The sequence below is a fragment of the Sycon ciliatum genome, chromosome 3, assembly GCF_964019385.1.
Source record: "Sycon ciliatum chromosome 3, ocSycCili1.1, whole genome shotgun sequence".
Lineage (NCBI taxonomy): Eukaryota > Metazoa > Porifera > Calcarea > Leucosolenida > Sycettidae > Sycon > Sycon ciliatum.
The window spans coordinates 15,577,545-15,597,063 of NC_088645.1; the positions used below are offsets into that span (position 1 = coordinate 15,577,545).

Sequence of the window (19,519 nt, forward strand, 5' to 3'; positions counted from 1 at the left end):
TTCTACATGATGTAATCGGGATCCGGACGACCCCTTCGAACGGGCCGTCCGTAAATACATAATTATACCGGTACGGTAATCGTTAGCGCTATCGAAGAAAGTGTCTATAATGACTATGTATGTATTGTTGATCTGAATTTAGCGACGAAAATCCTCTACTTGTTTCCATGCAGTGACTCACAATGCGGTTCAAACTACCAACATCATAATTATGGGCTTTCAATATTCCGTCAATATTCCGTGCTAAATGACAACTCCTTCATTTTGCTACTCACTGACACATGCACTGGCGTGGCCAGAGAAATCCGACCTCATGAACAATAATAGCGGGGGGGGGGGGGGCTATGCGGTCCCAGCACCACACACACACACCACTGCTCTGCGAAATTCAACGCGGCGTGCTGCGCTACATTAATTTTAATCATGAGGTTGGATATCTCTAGTGAGAACTGGAAATTTGCTGATTTAGGTCAAGCTACGCCATGAAAACAACCCACACACGACCGTGAGGTCAAACTAAGAAAATAACCCACATGCAGCAAGGAAGGTCAACCGTGAGGTCAAGCTAAGCAGGTCAAACTAAGAAGAAAATAACCCACATGCAAGAAAAAGGCGGGGTCAAGGTTGAAATGTCCCCGGGCTACATGCACTGGGAGGTCAATCTTTGTTCAGAAGTCGCAAGATTCCATACAAGAATGTTTGAATTTATTCCATATGCCGGAAAGTTGGTGGAAACTCAAGTCCGTTGCCTTTCTACAAAAACAATAAGCATCGCGGCAAACTGATTGCTCCCTCCACTGCATAGTTACTCATGCATACACCGCAGTACAGTTCCGACACAGAGCGGACAGCAAGCATATTACTTGCAGACAGCTAGCTTACTACTTGCATGCAACCTAAGTTAGGTCCGTGAGGAATATTATAATAGTATACCTCCAGGATTAATCCAGTCAACCACACAAGAACAAACCGCTGCACCCCTCACTCTGACAAAACCCGCACCGACAGCAGCAGTAGCAGCAGCAGCAGCAGCAGCAGCAGCAGCAGCAGCAAGAAGTAGAGCACACTGGCGAGTTTAGGTTTGTTTTATTCAGAATTGTGAAAAGTGGCCAATGCCAGCAGCCTCAGCAAGGTGTCAGAAAAGGAGGCCGACAGCAACAGCGATACCTTGCATGGATCCCAGGTTGATGATAATCTGGGTATACAAATTAGAACACATGCATGCACACACGGACGCCCGCACACACACACACACACACACACACACACACACACACACACACGCACGCACGCACGCACGCACGCACACACAAACACACACACATACACATACACACACGCACACACACACGTACATATCCATGCACACAAACATGGGTGAGCTTGCTGTTACAGATTTAGGCAACAAGCGGTGAATGTGATACAAAATATTCCTCTGGCATATCAAGATCTACAATGAACCCTATAATATGGGTGATCCGAAACAAAGTGAGCGTCACTTGCCAACGGAAGCCTTTCTGCTTGAACCATAAGGTCTACTGCAATACCTATATATCTGAGATACGATACAATGATCACACAGCAATGACGCAACAAAGTCCTTTTCCGTCGTTACTCAGAGTTTCGTGTGAAACACTCATCAGATAGCATGATACAGCATTATCTGAGATACGTATGGTCTATGCCGGGTACCAATGCAATGGGATAAGAGACGTTTGAGTGTAGTACTGCACAGCCCTACACAAAACCAGTAAATGAATGCCAAAATATGATCTTCACGCTTCGAGTACATGCCAGGGACATGTACACTTTGTTTTATCTCCACAGCACTTGAGCGATTGCCACATCAATGCATGTGTGTGCCCACGAGGCTGCAGATAGCTGCATGTCGTTACCGTACCGCAGGAGTATACATCGCACTAGAGTATAAGCCATACCCAGATTTGTTTGTCATGAAATACAGACATCTGCCCCATTTTGCACCGTTAATTCGACCATCGTAGTACCGTACTGGCAATATATGTTGCCGCAGTGAGGCCATGAAGCGTTACATTGGCACATGTTTGCCGCACGCAGGGCGTTACATGCAAAGTCGCACAGGAGCCGTTACACAGGTTTCTATATTGCCGCAGTCCTTTTTTTGCTATTGCCGCATCACTTTTTTGCTATTGCCGCATCATTTTTTTGCTTTTGCCGCATCATTTTTTCTTTTCATCCACATTGAAGGCACAGAAATTCAGTTGCTATCCAACTGTTACAAACCCGACGGCAAAGGGCGACAACGATATCAATAGAAGACTGTATATTTTAACTATCAGAGTGATCTGTTCACAAAAAAGATCATCAAAAGGAAAGTGATATAGGGGAAGAGCGCTTCCTCCAAAAACTACTGTCACTCACACAGTTAATGAGTGTACAACATTATTACAAGTCACCGTGGCTATCATTAGTCATCACTGCTGCTGGAGTCGTCATCGCTGCTCGAGCCATCACCAGATCACTGCTGCTGGCGACTTTTCACCACGCGGTACACGTGCTTTCACAGTTTTCAGCCTTTTTTTGGAGTGCAAACTGTAATGAAAAGATCGCCGCACCCCGCCGGACGCGCGTTACGAACTCAACGAAAATTTGTCGCACTAGCCTGGTCGCGCGTTACGCCGCACCCCCTGCGTTACGCGTTACGCGGCAACATATATTGCCAGTACGGTATAAGCCATACCATCGTAGTATAAGCCGCTACGACTGTTTTTTTTTTGTGGGTAAACTACTGATGTTTAAAGCGAGGCTTGTACTGCGTAAAGTACGGTATCTGTAGCGGCCGGTCAGTCTGTATTCCATTTCCACCACTATGAAGCATGCAGTCAGTTTTGGACTGGAGTTCTTACCTTCAAAACACTTTTCAGCCACCATCAGAACGTTGAGTAGCAGGCAACATCCGCCACATCTCTGATTTGATACTGCTTAGACATGACAATGATGACGATGTCAGGATAGATTGATTCAGGCATAGCCACGACACCATCCCAGATGTATCTATAATCTGCATGAAGATTTCAATTTGCACATTGACAGTGGACACGACAAAGTACAATCTTATGAGATAGTAACAGATCATTCCATAGAAATATATACTGGGATTGTACTGCTGGTCTTTCTATGAGTATGTCACGCCACTCTATTCACTATTTTGCATGTGTTTCTGCTAAACACTGTCTTATATGGGCCAGGTACAGGTGATAAATGATTGTAACGTTGGAAAGCTATTCATGCATGCTTGTCCACCAGGCAAAATCGAAGGTGCTAGGCACACGGAAAATGTATAGGCAGGCGTAGAACGCCGAGAGAAAAAACTGTTCCATGCACGAACACACACATACACACACACACGCACACACACGCACGCACGCACACACACACGTGACGGCATGTGCACGAAAAAAAAAACATAAACATGCTCCAACAGTATCTAACCTTCTTCATCCTGCTGTCACAGTTAATACATTTCTTAAGTTGATTGTCTCTGCCGTGATGAGGCCTGATACAAGCATAGCAAAACAAATGGAAAAGATTTTCAATTCAGGACTGAAATATTAGTAATGTTCAACAGAAAGTGTTTGTACAGCTCTGGCCAGAGAAATCTAACCTCCTGAGTAAAGCAGTGCCACATTCCAGTGCACAGAACAGTGTGTGTGTATATGTATGTGTGTGTGTGTGCATGTGTGTGTGCGTGTGTGTGTGTGTGCGTGTGCGTGTGTGTGTGTGTGTGTGTGTGTTGTGTGTGTGCGTGTTGTGTGTGTGTGTGTGTGCTAGGGCTGTATTGTACCCTGCGCTATGTTAATGCATGAGGTACGACTTCTACGGGAAGTACCATATGACAATACAAGCCTCCCAAAAAATCTAAAAAATACAAAGCTAACAAAACATTCATCTTCTCAAACGTACTTCGAAGTACTACAGTTCCAAACTTCCCTTGAATGAGTGTGGGGTTGAAAGCAAGGCCAAGCCACTGTTCAATGCAAAGCATCTCTTGTCCACAGAATCACTGGCCATGGAGTAACAAAGATATGCGAACTGTTCATTTGCAATCGTTCCACAGCCACACACTCACACTTCCCATTTGGGAGTGAGGTTGAATTCAAAACTGAGCCATCATTCACTGCCAAGCAACATCCGTCCCGAATAACAGGGAACGGAGACACAAGGTTGGCAAATCATTCATTTTTCAACCCAATCGGAGCTTAATACTTCCCTTGAAGGAGTGATGATGAACACAACACTGAGATGCCATTTACTGCTAAGCAACACACGTCTCGAATTAGGGAAAAAGAGTAACCAAGCTTCCCAACCATTCATCTTGTCAAGCATACCAAAGCCTCACACTTCCCTTGAAGGAGTGAGGTTCAATACAAGACCGACCAATTATTTGATGCCAAGAAACACATGCCCCGAATCAACGGGAACAGAGTCATCACACTGCCCAACCGTTCATCTTGTCAAGCATAACAGAACCCCACACTCCCTTTGAAGGAGTGAGGTTTATTGCAAGACCGCCCCATCATTCACCGCCAAGCAACACATTCCTCGAATCAACAGGACTAAGTTGCCACCACACTGCCCAACTGTTCATCTTGTTAAGCATACAAAAGCCCCACACTTCCCTTGAAGGAGTGAGGTTCAATGCAAGACCGAGCCATCATTCACCGCCAAGCAACACATGCACCGAATCAATACGATCAAAGTCCCCACACTGCCCAACCGTTCTTCTTGTCAAGCATACCAAAGGCCCACACTTCCCTTGAAGGAGTGAGGTGCAATGCAAGATCAAGCCATCATTCACTGCCAAGCAACATGTACCCGAATCAACGAGATCCAAGTCTCCGCACTGCCCAACCGTTCATCTTGTCAAGCATACCAAAGCCGCACACTTACCTTGAAAGAGTGAGGATCAATGCGAGATCGACCGATCATTCACTGCCAAGAAAAGCACACGCCTAATCAAAGAGAACAGAGTCCCCGCACTGCCCAACCGTTCATCTTGTCCAGCATATTAGGACCCCAGACTTCCCTGGAAGGAATGAGGTTCAATGCAAGACCGAGCCCTCATTCACTGCCAACCAACACATGCCCCGAATCAGCGGGATCAAGGTCGCCACACTGCCCACCCGTTCATCTTGTCAAGCATACTAGAGCCCCACACTTCCCTTGAAGGAGTGAGGTTCAATGCAAGTTCGCGCTATCATTCACTGCCAAGCAACTCACACGCCTAATCAAGGGGAACAGAGTCCTCACACTGCCAAACCGTTCACCTTGTCTAGCATATCAGAGCCCCGCACTTCCCTTGAAGGAGTGAGGTTCAATGCAGGACAGCGCCATTATTCACCGCCAAGCAAACCATGCTCCGAATCACCAGGAACAAAGTCGCCGAACTGCCTAACCGTTCACCTTCTCAAGCGTACCAAAGCCCCACAATTCCCTTGAAGGAGTGAGGTTTAATGCCAGACCGACCCATCATTCACTGCCAACCAACACATGCCCCGAATCAACGGGATCAAGGTCATCACAATGCCCTACCGTTCATCTTGTCAAGAATAGCTAAGCCTCACACTTCCCTTGAAGGAGTGAGGTTAAATGCAAGACCGAGCCATCACTCACTGCCAAGCAACACATGCCCCGAATCAACGGGATCAAAGTCGCCACACTGCCCAACCGTTCATCTTGTCAAGCATACTACAGCCCCACACTTTCCTTGAAGGATCAATGCAAGATCGACCGATTATTCAATGCCAAGAAACTCACACGCCTAATCGAAGGGAACAGAGTTCACACACTGCCCAACAGTTCATCTTGTGAAGCATATCAGACGCCCACACTTCCCTTGCAGGAGTGAGGTTCAATGCCAGACCGACCCATCATTCATTGCCAAGCAACACATGCCCCAAATCAACGGGATCAAAGCCCCCACACTGCCCAACCGTTCATCTTGTCAAGCATAACAGAGTCCCACACTTCCCTTGAAGGAGTGAGGTTCAATGCCAAGCCGCCATCATTCAAGGCCAACTAACACATGCCCCGAATCAACGGGATCAAAGTCCACACACTGCCCAACCGTTCATCTTTTCACGCACACCAAAGCCCCACACTTCCCTTGAAGGAGTGAGGTTCAATGCAGGAAAGAGCAATTATTCATTGCCAAGCAACGCATGCCCCAAATCACCAGGAACAAAGTCCCCGAACTGCCCAACCATTCACCTTGTCCAGCATACCAAAGCCTCATACTTCCCTTGAAGGAGTGAGGTTCAATGCAAGACCGAGCCATCATTCACTGCCAAGCAACACATGCCCAAAATCAACGGGATCAAAGTCGCCACACAGCCCAACCGTTCATCTTGTCAACCGTACCAAAGCCCCACACTTCTCTTGAAGGAGTGAGGTTCAATGGAAGATCGATCCATCATTCACTGCCGATCAACACATGCCTCGAGCCAACGGCATTAAAGCCTCCACACTGCCCAAACGTTCATCTTGTCAAGCATACCAAAGCCCCACAATTCCCTTGAAGGAGTGAGGTTCAATACAAGACCGAACCATCATTCACTGCCAAGCAACATATACACCGAATCAACGTGATCACAGTCTCCGCACTGCCCATCCGTTCATCTTGCCAAGCATACCAAAGCCCCCACTTCCCTTGAAGGAGTGAGGTTCAATTCTAGACCGAGCCATCAAGCACTGCCAACCAACACCTGCCCCGAATCAACGGGATCAAAGTCCACACACTGCCCAACCGTTCATCTTGTCACGCACACCAAAGCCCCACACTTCCCTTGAAGGAGTGAGGTTCAATGCAGGAAAGAGCAATTATTCATTGCCAAGCAACGCATGCCCCGAATCACCAGGAACAAAGTCCCCGAACTGCCCAACCATTCACCTCGTCCAGCATACCAAAGCCTCATACTTCCCTTGAAGGAGTGAGGTTCAATGCAAGATTGAGCCATCATTCACTGCCAAGCAACACATTCCCCGAATCAACGGTATCAAAGTCTCCACACTGTCTGAACGTTCCTATTGTCAAGTATACCAAAGCCCCACACTTCCCTTGAAGGAGTGAGGTTCAACACACAAGACCGAACCATCATTCACTGCCAAGCAACATATACCCCGAATCAACGGGATCGCAGTCTCCGCACTGCCCAACCGTTCATCTTGTCAAGCATACCAAAGCCGCACACTTCCCTTGAAGGAGTGAGGATCAATGCAAGTTCGACCGATCATTCACTGCCAAGCAATGCACTCGCCTAATCAAAAGGAACACAGTCCCCACACTGCCCAACCGTTCATCTTGTCAAGCATATTAGGGCCCCACACTTCACTTGAAGGAGTGAGGTTCAATGCTAGACCGAGCCATCATTCACTGCCAAGCAACACATGCCCCGAATCAACGGGATCAAAGTCGCCACACTGCCCAACCGTTCATCTTGTCAAGCATACCAAAGCCTCACACTTCCCTTGAAGGAGTGAGGATCAATGCAAGGTCGACCGATTATTCATGGCCAAACAACTCAGATGCCTAATCAAGGGGAAAAGAGTCCCCACACTTCCCAACCGTTCACCTTGTCAAGCATACCAAAGCCCCACACTTCCCTTGAAGGAGTGAGGTTCAATGCCAGACCGACCCATCATTCACTGCCAAGCAACACATGCCCCGAATCAACGGGATCAAGGTCCTCACACTGTCCTACCGTTCATCTTGTCAGGCATATCAGAGTCCCACACTTCCCTTGAAGGAGTGAGGTTCAATGCCAGAGTTCCAATGCAAGACCGAGCGATCACTCGCTGCCAAGCAACACATGCCCCGAATCAACTGGATCAAAGTCGCCACCCTGCCCAACCGTTCATCTTGTCAAGCATACCAAAGCCTCACACTTCCCTTGAAGGAGTGAGGTTCAATGCAAGATCGACCGATCATTCACTGCCAAAAGACGAACACGCCTAATCAAAGGGAACATAGTCCCCATACCGCCCAACCGTTCTTCTTGTCAAGCATATCAGAGCCCCACACTTCCCTTGAAGGAGTGAGGTGCAATGCCAGACCGAGCCATCATTCACTGCCAACCAACACATGCCCCGAATCACCAGGAACAAAGTCCCTAAACTGCCCATCCGTTCACCTTGTCAAGCATACCAAAGCCCCACAATTCCCTTGAAGGAGTGAGGTTAGATACAAGACCGAACCATCATTCACTGCCAAGCAACATACCCCGAATCAACGTGATCACAGTTTCCGCACTGCCCATCCATTCATCTTGCCAAGCATACCAAAGCCCCACACTTCCCCTGAAGGAGTGAGGTTCAATGCTAGACCGAGCCATCATTCACTGCCAACCAACACATGCCCCGAATCAACGGGATCAAAGTCGCCACACTGCCCAACCCTTCATCTTGTCAAGCATACCAAAGCCTCACACTTCCCTTGAAGGAGTGAGGTTCAATGCAAGATCGAGCCATCATTCACTGCCAACCAACACATGCCCCGAATCAACGGGATCAAAGCCTCCACACTTCCCTTGAAGGAGTGAGGTTCAACACACAAGTCCGAACCATCATTCACTGCCAAGCAACATATACCCCGAATCAACGGGATCGCAGTCTCCGCACTGCCAACCGTTCATCTTGTCAAGCATACCGAAGCCGCACACTTTCCTTGAAGGAGTGAGGATCAATGCAAGTTCGACCGTTCATTCACTGCCAAGCAACGCACTCGCCTAATCAAAAGGAACAGAGCCCCACACTGCCCAACCGTTCATCTTGTCAAGCATATTAGGGCCCCACACTTCCCTTGAAGGAGTGAGGTTCAATGCAAGACCGAGCCATCATTCACTGCCAACCAACACATGCCCCGAATCAACGGGATCAAAGTCGCCACACTGCCCAACCGTTCATCTTGTCAAGCATACCAAAGCCTCACACTTCCCTTGAAAGAGTGAGGTTCAATGCAAGACCGAGCCATCATTCACTGCCAACCAACACATGCCCCGAATCAACGGGATCAAAGTCCACACACTGACCAACCGTTGCTCTTGTCAAGCATACCAAAGCCCCACACTTCCCTTGAAAGAGTGAGGTTCAATGCAAGACCGAGCCATCATTCACTGCCAACCAACACATGCCCCGAATCAACGGGATCAAAGTCGCCACACTGCCCAACCGTTCATCTTGTCAAGCATACCAAAGCCTCACACTTCCCTTGAAGGAGTGAGGATCAATGCAAGATCGACCGATTATTCACGGCCAAGCAACTCAGATGCCTAATCAAGGGGAAAAGAGTCCCCACACTGCCCAACCGTTCACCTTGTCAAGCATACCAAAGCCCCACACTTCCCTTGAAGGAGTGAGGTTCAATGCCAGACCGACCCATTATTCACTGCCAAGCAACACATGCCCCGAATCAACGGGATCAAGGTCCTCACACTGCCATACCGTTCATCTTGTCAGGCATATCAGAGTCCCACACTTCCCTTGAAGGAGTGAGGTTCAACGCCACAGGTTAAATGCAAGACCGAGCCATCACTCACTGCCAACCAACACATGCCCCGAATCAACGGGATCAAAGTCGCCACACTGCCCAACCGTTCATCTTGTCAAGCATACCAAAGCCTCACACTTCCCTTGAAGGAGTGAGGTTCAATGCAAGATCGACCGATCATTCACTGCCAAAAGACGAACACGCCTAATCAAAGGGAACATAGTCCCCACACCGCCCAACCGTTCATCTTGTCAAGCATATCAGAGCCCCACACTTCCCTTGAAGGAGTGAGGTTCAATGCCAGACCGAGCCATCATTCACTGCCAACCAACACATGCCCCGAATCACCGGGAACAAAGTCCCTCAGCTGCCCATCCGTTCACCTTGTCAAGCATACCAAATCCCCAGAATTCCCTTGAAGGAGTGAGGTTCAGTACCAGACCGAAACACCATTCACTGCCAAGCAACATACCCCTAATCAACGTGATCACAGTCTCCGCACTGCCCATCCATTCATCTTGCCAAGCATACCAAAGCCCCACACTTCCCTTGAAGGAGTGAGGTTCAATGCTAACCAACACATGCCCCGAATCAACGGGATCAAAGTCCACACACTGCCCAACCGTTCATCTTGTCACGCACACCAAAGCCCCACACTTCCCTTGAAGGAGTGAGGTTCAATGCAGGAAAGAGCAATTATTCATTGCCAAGCAACGCATGCCCCAAATCACCAGGAACAAAGTCCCCGAACTGCCCAACTATTCACCTTGTCCAGCATACCAAAGACTCATACTTCCCTTGAAGGAGTGAGGTTCAATGCAAGACCGAGCCATCATTCACTGCCAAGCAACACATGCCCCAAATCAACGGAATCAAAGTCGCCACACTGCCCAACCGTTAGTCTTGTCAACCGTACCAAAGCCCCACACTTCTCTTGAAGGAGTGAGGTTCAATGGAAGATCGATCCATCATTCACTGCCGAGCAACACATGCCCCGAATCAACGGCATTAAAGCCTCCACACTGCCCAAACGTTCATCTTGTCAAGCATACCAAAGCCCCACAATTATCTTGAAGGAGTGAGGTTCAATACAAGACCGAACCATCATTCACTGCCAAGCAACATATACCCCGAATCAACGTGATCACAGTCTCCGCACTGCCCATCCGTTCATCTTGCCAAGCATACCAAAGCCCCACACTTCCCTTGAAGGAGTGAGGTTCAATGCTAGACCGAGCCATCAAGCACTGCCAACCAACACCTGCCCCGAATCAACGGGATCAAAGTCCACACACTGCCCAACCGTTCATCTTGTCCAGCACACCAAAGCCCCACACTTCCCTTGAAGGAGTGAGGTTCATTGCAGGAAAGAGCAATTATTCATTACCAAGCAACGCATGCCCCGAATCACCAGGAACAAAGTCCCCGAACTGCCCAACCGTTCGCCTCGTCCAGCATACCAAAGCCTCATACTTTCCTTGAAGGAGTGAGGTTCAATGCAAGATCGAGCCATCACTCACTGCCAAGCAACACATGCCCCGAATCAAGGGTATCAAAGCCTCCACACTGTCTAAACGTTCCTATTGTCAAGTATACCAAAGCCCCACACTTCCCTTGAAGGAGTGAGGTTCAACACACAAGACCGAACCATCATTCACTGCCAAGCAACATATACCCCGAATCAACGGGATCGCAGTCTCCGCACTGCCCAACCGTTCATCTTGTCAAGCATACCAAAGCCGCACACTTCCCTTGAAGGAGTGAGGATCAATGCAAGTTCGACCGATCATTCACTGCCAAGCAACGCACTCGCATAATCAAAAGGAACACAGTCCCCACACTGCCCAACCGTTCATCTTGTCAAGCATATTAGGGCCCCACTCTTCCCTTGAAGGAGTGAGGTTCAATGCCAGACCGAGCCATCATTCACTGCCAACCAACACATGCCCCGAATCACCGGGAACAAAGTCCCTGAACTGCCCATCCGTTCACCTTCTCAAGCATACCAAAGCCCCACAATTCCCTTGAAGGAGTGAGGTTCAATGCAAGGTCGACCGATCATTCACTGCCAAAAGACGAACACGCCTAATCAAAGGGAACATAGTCCCCACACCGCCCAACCGTTCATCTTGTCAAGCCTATCAGAGCCCCACACTTCCCTTGAAGGAGTGAGGTTCAATGCCAGACCGAGCCATCATTCACTGCCAAACAACACATGCCCCGAATCACCGGGAACAAAGTCCCTGAACTGCCCATCCGTTCACCTTGTCAAGCATACCAAAGCCCCACAATTCCCTTGAAGGAGTGAGGTTCAATACAAGACCGAACCATCATTCACTGCCAAGCAACATACCCCGAATCAACGTGATCACAGTCTCCGCACTGCCCATCCATTCATCTTGCCAAGCATACCAAAGCCCCACACTTCCCTTGAAGGAGTGAGGTTCAATGCTAGACCGAGCCATCAATCACTGCCAACCAACACATGCCCCGAATCAACGGGATCAAAGTCCACACACTGCCCAACCGTTCATCTTGTCACGCACACCAAAGCCCCACACTTCCCTTGAAGGAGTGAGGTTCAATGCAGGAAAGAGCAATTATTCATTGCCAAGCAACGCATGCCCCAAATCACCAGGAACAAAGTCCCCGAACTGCCCAACTATTCACCTTGTCCAGCATACCAAAGACTCATACTTCCCTTGAAGGAGTGAGGTTCAATGCAAGACCGAGCCATCATTCACTGCCAAGCAACACATGCCCCAAATCAACGGAATCAAAGTCGCCAACTATTCACCTTGTCCAGCATACCAAAGACTCATACTTCCCTTGAAGGAGTGAGGTTCAATGCAAGACCGAGCCATCATTCACTGCCAAGCAACACATGCCCCAAATCAACGGAATCAAAGTCGCCACACTGCTCAACCGTTAGTCTTGTCAACCGTACCAAAGCCCCACACTTCTCTTGAAGGAGTGAGGTTCAGTGGAAGATCGATCCATCATTCACTGCCGAGCAACACATGCCCCGAATCAACGGCATTAAAGCCTCCACACTGCCCAAACGTTCATCTTGTCAAGCATACCAAAGCCCCACAATTATCTTGAAGGAGTGAGGTTCAATACAAGACCGAACCATCATTCACTGCCAAGCAACATATACCCCGAATCAACGTGATCACAGTCTCCGCACTGCCCATCCGTTCATCTTGCCAAGCATACCAAAGCCCCACACTTCCCTTGAAGGAGTGAGGTTCAATGCTAGACCGAGCCATCAAGCACTGCCAACCAACACCTGCCCCGAATCAACGGGATCAAAGTCCACACACTGCCCAACCGTTCATCTTGTCCAGCACACCAAAGCCCCACACTTCCCTTGAAGGAGTGAGGTTCATTGCAGGAAAGAGCAATTATTCATTACCAAGCAACGCATGCCCCGAATCACCAGGAACAAAGTCCCCGAACTGCCCAACCGTTCCCCTCGTCCAGCATACCAAAGCCTCATACTTCCCTGGAAGGAGTGAGGTTCAATGCAAGATCGAGCCATCACTCACTGCCAAGCAACACATGCCCCGAATCAAGGGTATCAAAGCCTCCACACTGTCTAAACGTTCCTATTGTCAAGTATACCAAAGCCCCACACTTCCCTTGAAGGAGTGAGGTTCAACACACAAGACGGAACCATCATTCACTGCCAAGCAACATATACCCCGAATCAACGGGATCGCAGTCTCCGCACTGCCCAACCGTTCCTCTTGTCAAGCATACCAAAGCCGCACACTTCCCTTGAAGGAGTGAGGATCAATACAAGTTTGACCGATCATTCACTGCCAAGCAACGCACTCGCCTAATCAAAAGGAACACAGTCCCCACACTGCCCAACCGTTCATCTTGTCAAGCATATTAGGGCCCCACTCTTCCCTTGAAGGAGTGAGGTTCAATGCCAGACCGAGCCATCATTCACTGCCAACCAACACATGCCCCGAATCACCGGGAACAAAGTCCCTGAACTGCCCATCCGTTCACCTTGTCAAGCATACCAAAGCCCCACAATTCCCTTGAAGGAGTGAGGTCCAATGCAAGGTCGACCGATCATTCACTGCCAAAAGACGAACACGCCTAATCAAAGGGAACATAGTCCCCACACCGCCCAACCGTTCATCTTGTCAAGCATATCAGAGCCCCACACTTCCCTTGAAGGAGTGAGGTTCAATGCCAGACCGAGCCATCAAGCACTGCCAACCAACACATGCCCCGAATCAACGGGATCAAAGTCCACACACTGCCCAACCGTTCATCTTGTCACGCACACCAAAGCCCCACACTTCCCTTGAAGGAGTGAGGTTCAATGCAAGAAAGAGCAATTATTCATTGCCAAGCAACGCATGCCCCGAATCACCAGGAACAAAGTCCCCGAACTGCCCAACCATTCACCTCGTCCAGCATACCAAAGCCTCATACTCGAAGGAGTGAGGTTCAATGCAAGATCGAGCCATCATTAACTGCCAAGCAACACATGCCCCGAATCAACGGCATCAAAGCCTCCACACTGTCTAAACGTTCCTATTGTCAAGTATACCAAAGCCCCACACTTCCCTTGAAGGAGTGAGGTTCAACACACAAGACCGAACCATCATTCACTGCCAAGCAACATATACCCCGAATCAACGGGATCGCAGTCTCCGCACTGCCCAACCGTTCATCTTGTCAAGCATACCAAAGCCGCACACTTCCCTTGAAGGAGTGAGGATCAATGCAAGTTCGACCGTTCATTCACTGCCAAGCAACGCACTCGCCTAATCAAAAGGAACAGAGTCCCCACACTGCCCAACCGTTCATCTTGTCAAGCATATTAGGGCCCCACACTTCCCTTGAAGGAGTGAGGTTCAATGCAAGACCGAGCCATCATTCACTGCCAACCAACACATGCCCCGAATCAACGGGATCAAAGTCGCCACACTGCCCAACCGTTCATCTTGTCAAGCATACCAAAGCCTCACACTTCCCTTGAAGGAGTGAGGTTCAATGCAAGATCGAGCCATCATTCACTGCCAACCAACACATGCCCCGAATCAACGGGATCAAAGTCGCCACACTGCCCAACTGTAACGGATTTCGTCTTGTATGATTTACGCATGTCGTTGTATTTGGTTCTTGTCTTGTGGAGTCCAGTGTCTGATGTCATATATGGTCTAAGTGTACGCGCGAGTATGGTGTGATGTGTGACGTTTATGGTATGTGGTGCATGCAAGAGTACGCGTTGTCAGAGTGTGAGGATGTGCTTCCGTCTGTGTGAGAGTGACTGTCAAGTGAATGCTGTACATGCGCAGTGCTAGTTTGGTCTGGGAATGAGAGTCGTGTGTGATTCGTCCGTGGTCTGGTTGTCTTGGTCTTGGTCATGTGTTCTGTACGTATTCGTCCCTGATTGGTCGTCTCGATTTGTCGTCGGTTTATTACTGCTTGTTCGTTGTTGTTTTCTGCGAGTCTTTTCTGAAGTCTTTTCCCGGGAGTCTTCCCGTTGTCCTTTTTGTCCTCGCCAAGTTTGTCTCTCTCCTCCTGCGCCCTCGTCATTTCTTGGTATAATATAAGAGTATTGAAGATACAATCAAGAGTTTGCGTTGTTGTGTGGCGGGGGCCAGGGGGAGAAGCATTTCCTTTACACAACCGTTCATCTTGTCAAGCATACGAAAGCCTCACACTTCCCTTGAAGGAGTGAGGTTCAATGCAAGACCGAGCCATCATTCACTGCCAACCAACACATGCCCCGAATCAACGGGATCAAAGTCGCCACACTGCCCAACCGTTCATCTTGTCAAGCATACCAAAGCCTCACACTTCCCTTGAAGGAGTGAGGATCAATGCAAGATCGACCGATTATTCACGGCCAAGCAACTCAGATGCCTAATCAAGGGGAACAGAGTCCCCACACTGCCCAACCGTTCACCTTGTCAAGCATGCCAAAGCCCCATACTTCCTTTGAAGGAGTGAGGTTCAATGCCAGACCGACCCATCATTCACTGCCAAGCAACACATGCCCCGAATCAACGGGATCAACGTCCTCACACTGCCATACCGTTCATCTTGTCAGGCATATCAGAGTCCCACACTTCCCTTGAAGGAGTGAGGTTCAACGCCAGAGGTTCCATGCAAGACCGAGCCATCAGTCACTGCCAACCAACACATGCCCCGAATCAACGGGATCAAAGTCGCCACACTGCCCAACCGTTCATCTTGTAAAGCATACCAAAGCCTCACACTTCCCTTGAAGGAGTGAGGTTCAATGCAAGATCGACCGATCATTCACTGCCAAAAGACAAACACGCCTAATCAAAGGGAACATAGTCCCCACACCGCCCAACCGTTCCTCTTGTCAAGCATATCAGAGCCCCACACTTCCCTTGAAGGAGTGAGGTTCAATGCCAGACCGAGCCATCATTCACTGCCAACCAACACATGCCCCAAATCACCAGGAACAAAGTCCCCGAACTGCCCATCCGTTCACCTTGTCAAGCATACCAAAGCCCCACAATTCCCTTGAAGGAGTGAGGTTCAATACAAGACCGAAACACCATTCACTGCCAAGCAACATACCCCGAATCAACGTGATCACAGTCTCCGCACTGCCCATCCATTCATCTTGCCAAGCATACCAAAGCCCCACACTTCCCTTGAAGGAGTGAGGTTCAATGCTAGACCGAGCCATCAATCACTGCCAACCAACACATGCCCCGAATCAACGGGATCAAAGTCCACCCACTGCCCAACCGTTCATCTTGTCACGCACACCAAAGCCCCACACTTCCCTTGAAGGAGTGAGGTTCAATGCAGGAAAGAGCAATTATTCATTGCCAAGCAACGCATGCCCCGAATCACCAGGAACAAAGTCCCCGAACTGCCCAACCATTCACCACGTCCAGCATACCAAAGCCTCATACTTCCCTTGAAGGAGTGAGGTTCAATGCAAGATCGAGCCATCATTCACTGCCAAGCAACACATGCCCCGAATCAACGGCATCAAAGCCTCCACACTGTCTAAACGTTCCTATTGTCAAGTATACCAAAGCCCCACACTTCCCTTGAAGGAGTGAGGTTCAACACACAAGACCGAACCATCATTCACTGCCAAGCAACATATACCCCGAATCAACGGGATCGCAGTCTCCGCACTGCCCAACCGTTCATCTTATCAAGCATACCAAAGCCGCACACTTCCCTTGAAGGAGTGAGGATCAATGAAAGTTCGACCGTTCATTCACTGCCAAGCAACGCACTCGTCTAATCAAAAGGAACAGAGTCCCCACACTGCCCAACCGTTCATCTTGTCAAGCATATTAGGGCCCCACACTTCCCTTGAAGGAGTGAGGTTCAATGCAAGACCGAGCCATCACTCACTGCACCAACACATGCCCCGAATCAACGGGATCAAAGTCGCCACACTGCCCAACCGTTCATCTTGTCAAGCATACCAAAGCCTCACACTTCCATTGAAGGAGTGAGGTTCAATGCAAGACCGAGCCATCATTCACTGCCAACCAACACATGCCCCGAGTCAACGGGATCAAAGTCGCCACACTGCCCAACCGTTCATCTTGTCAAGCATACCAAAGCCTCACACTTCCCTTGAAGGAGTGAGGTTCAATGCAAGACCGAGTCATCATTCACTGCCAACCAACACATGCCCCGAATCAACGGGATCAAAGTCGCCACACTGCCGAACCGTTCATCTTGTCAAGCATACCAAAGCCTCACACTTCCCTTGAAGGAGTGAGGATCAATGCAAGATCGACCGATTATTCACGGCCAAGCAACTCAGATGCCTAATCAAGGGGAACAGAGTCCCCACACTGCCCAACCGTTCACCTTGTCAAGCATACCAAAGCCCCACACTTCCCTTGAAGGAGTGAGGTTCAATGCCAGACCGACCCATCATTCACTGCCAAGCAACACATGCCCCGAATCAACGGGATCAAGGTCCTCACACTGCCATACCGTTCATCTTGTCAGGCATATCAGAGTCCCACACTTCCCTTGAAGGAGTGAGGTTCAACGCCACAGGTTCAATGCAAGACCGAGCCATCACTCACTGCCAACCAACACATGCCCCGAATCAACGGGATCAAAGTCGCCACACTGCCCAACCGTTCATCTTGTCAAGCATACCAAAGCCTCACACTTCCCTTGAAGGAGTGAGGTTCAATGCAAGATCGACCGATCATTCACTGCCGAAAGACGAACACGCCTAATCACAGGGAACATAGTCCCCACACCGCCCAACCGTTCATCTTGTCAAAGCATATCAGAGCCCCACACTTCCCTTGAAGGAGTGAGGTTCAATGCCAGACTGAGCCCTCATTCACTGCCAACCAACACATGCCCCGAATCACCGGGAACAAAGTCCCTGAACTGCCCATCCGTTCACCTTGTCAAGCATACCAAAGCCTCACAATTCCCTAGAAGGAGTGAGGTTCAATACAAGACCGAACCATCATTCACTGCCAAGCAACATACCCCGAATCAACGTGATCACAGTCTCCGCACTGCCCATCCATTCATCTTGCCAAGCATACCTAAGCCCCACACTTCTCTTGAAGGAGTGAGGTTCAATGCTAGACCGAGCCATCAATCACTGCCAACCAACACATGTCCCTTGAAGGAGTGAGGTTCAATGCCAGACCGAGCCCTCATTCACTGCCAACCAACACATGCCCCGAATCACCGGGAACAAAGTCCCTGAACTGCCCATCCGTTCACCTTGTCAAGCATACCAAAGCCTCACAATTCCCTAGAAGGAGTGAGGTTCAATACAAGACCGAACCATCATTCACTGCCAAGCAACATACCCCGAATCAACGTGATCACAGTCTCCGCACTGCCCATCCATTCATCTTGCCAAGCATACCAAAGCCCCACACTTCCCTTGAAGGAGTGAGGTTCAATGCTAGACCGAGCCATCAATCACTGCCAACCAACACATGCCCCGAATCAACGGGATCAAAGTTCACCCACTGCCCAACCGTTCATCTTGTCACGCACACCAAAGCCCCACACTTCCCTTGAAGGAGTGAGGTTCAATGCAGGAAAGAGCAATTATTCATTGCCAAGCAACGCATGCCCCGAATCACCAGGAACAAAGTCCCCGAACTGCCCAACCATTCACCACGTCCAGCATACCAAAGCCTCATACTTCCCTTGAAGGAGTGAGGTTCAATGCAAGATCGAGCCATCATTCACTGCCAAGCAACACATGCCCCGAATCAACGGCATCAAAGCCTCCACACTTTCTAAACGTTCCTATTGTCAAGTATACCAAAGCCCCACACTTCCCTTGAAGGAGTGAGGTTCAACACACAAGACCGAACCATCATTCACTGCCAAGCAACATATACCCCGAATCAACGGGATCGCAGTCTCCGCACTGCCCAACCGTTCATCTTATCAAGCATACCAAAGCCGCACACTTCCCTTGAAGGAGTTAGGATCAATGAAAGTTCGACCATTCATTCACTGCCAAGCAACGCACTCTTCTAATCAAAAGGAACAGAGTCCCCACACTGCCCAACCGTTCATCTTGTCAAGCATATTAGGGCCCCACACTTCCCTTGAAGGAGTGAGGTTCAATGCAAGACCGAGCCATCATTCACTGCACCAACACATGCCCCGAATCAACGGGATCAAAGTCGCCACACTGCCCAACCGTTCATCTTGTCAAGCATACCAAAGCCTCACACTTCCCTTGAAGGAGTGAGGTTCAATGCAAGACCGAGCCATCATTCACTGCACCAACACATGCCCCGAATCAACGGGATCAAAGTCGCCACACTGCCCAACCGTTCATCTTGTCAAGCATACCAAAGCCTCACACTTCCCTTGAAGGAGTGAGGTTCAATGCAAGACCGAGTCATCATTCACTGCCAACCAACACATGCCCCGAATCAATGGGATCAAAGTCGCCACACTGCCCAACCGTTCATCTTGTCAAGCATACCAAAGCCTCACACT

The 19,519-nt window shown here is 49.4% G+C and overlaps 1 long non-coding RNA gene across 1 annotated transcript in view; it reads right to left on the bottom strand.

Annotated features, from left to right (window-relative positions):
* Window positions 1-723: 723 nt before the first annotated feature.
* LOC135812505 (uncharacterized) overlaps window positions 724-19,519 on the bottom strand; it is a 22,864-nt gene continuing 4,068 nt past the window's right edge. Inside the window, exons 2-4 of the long non-coding RNA XR_010552832.1 lie at window positions 3,472-3,535; window positions 2,886-3,040; window positions 724-1,195 (exon numbers count right to left, since the gene is read on the bottom strand). This is a non-coding gene — a long non-coding RNA (uncharacterized LOC135812505). The remainder of the gene's footprint in view (window positions 1,196-2,885; window positions 3,041-3,471; window positions 3,536-19,519) is intronic.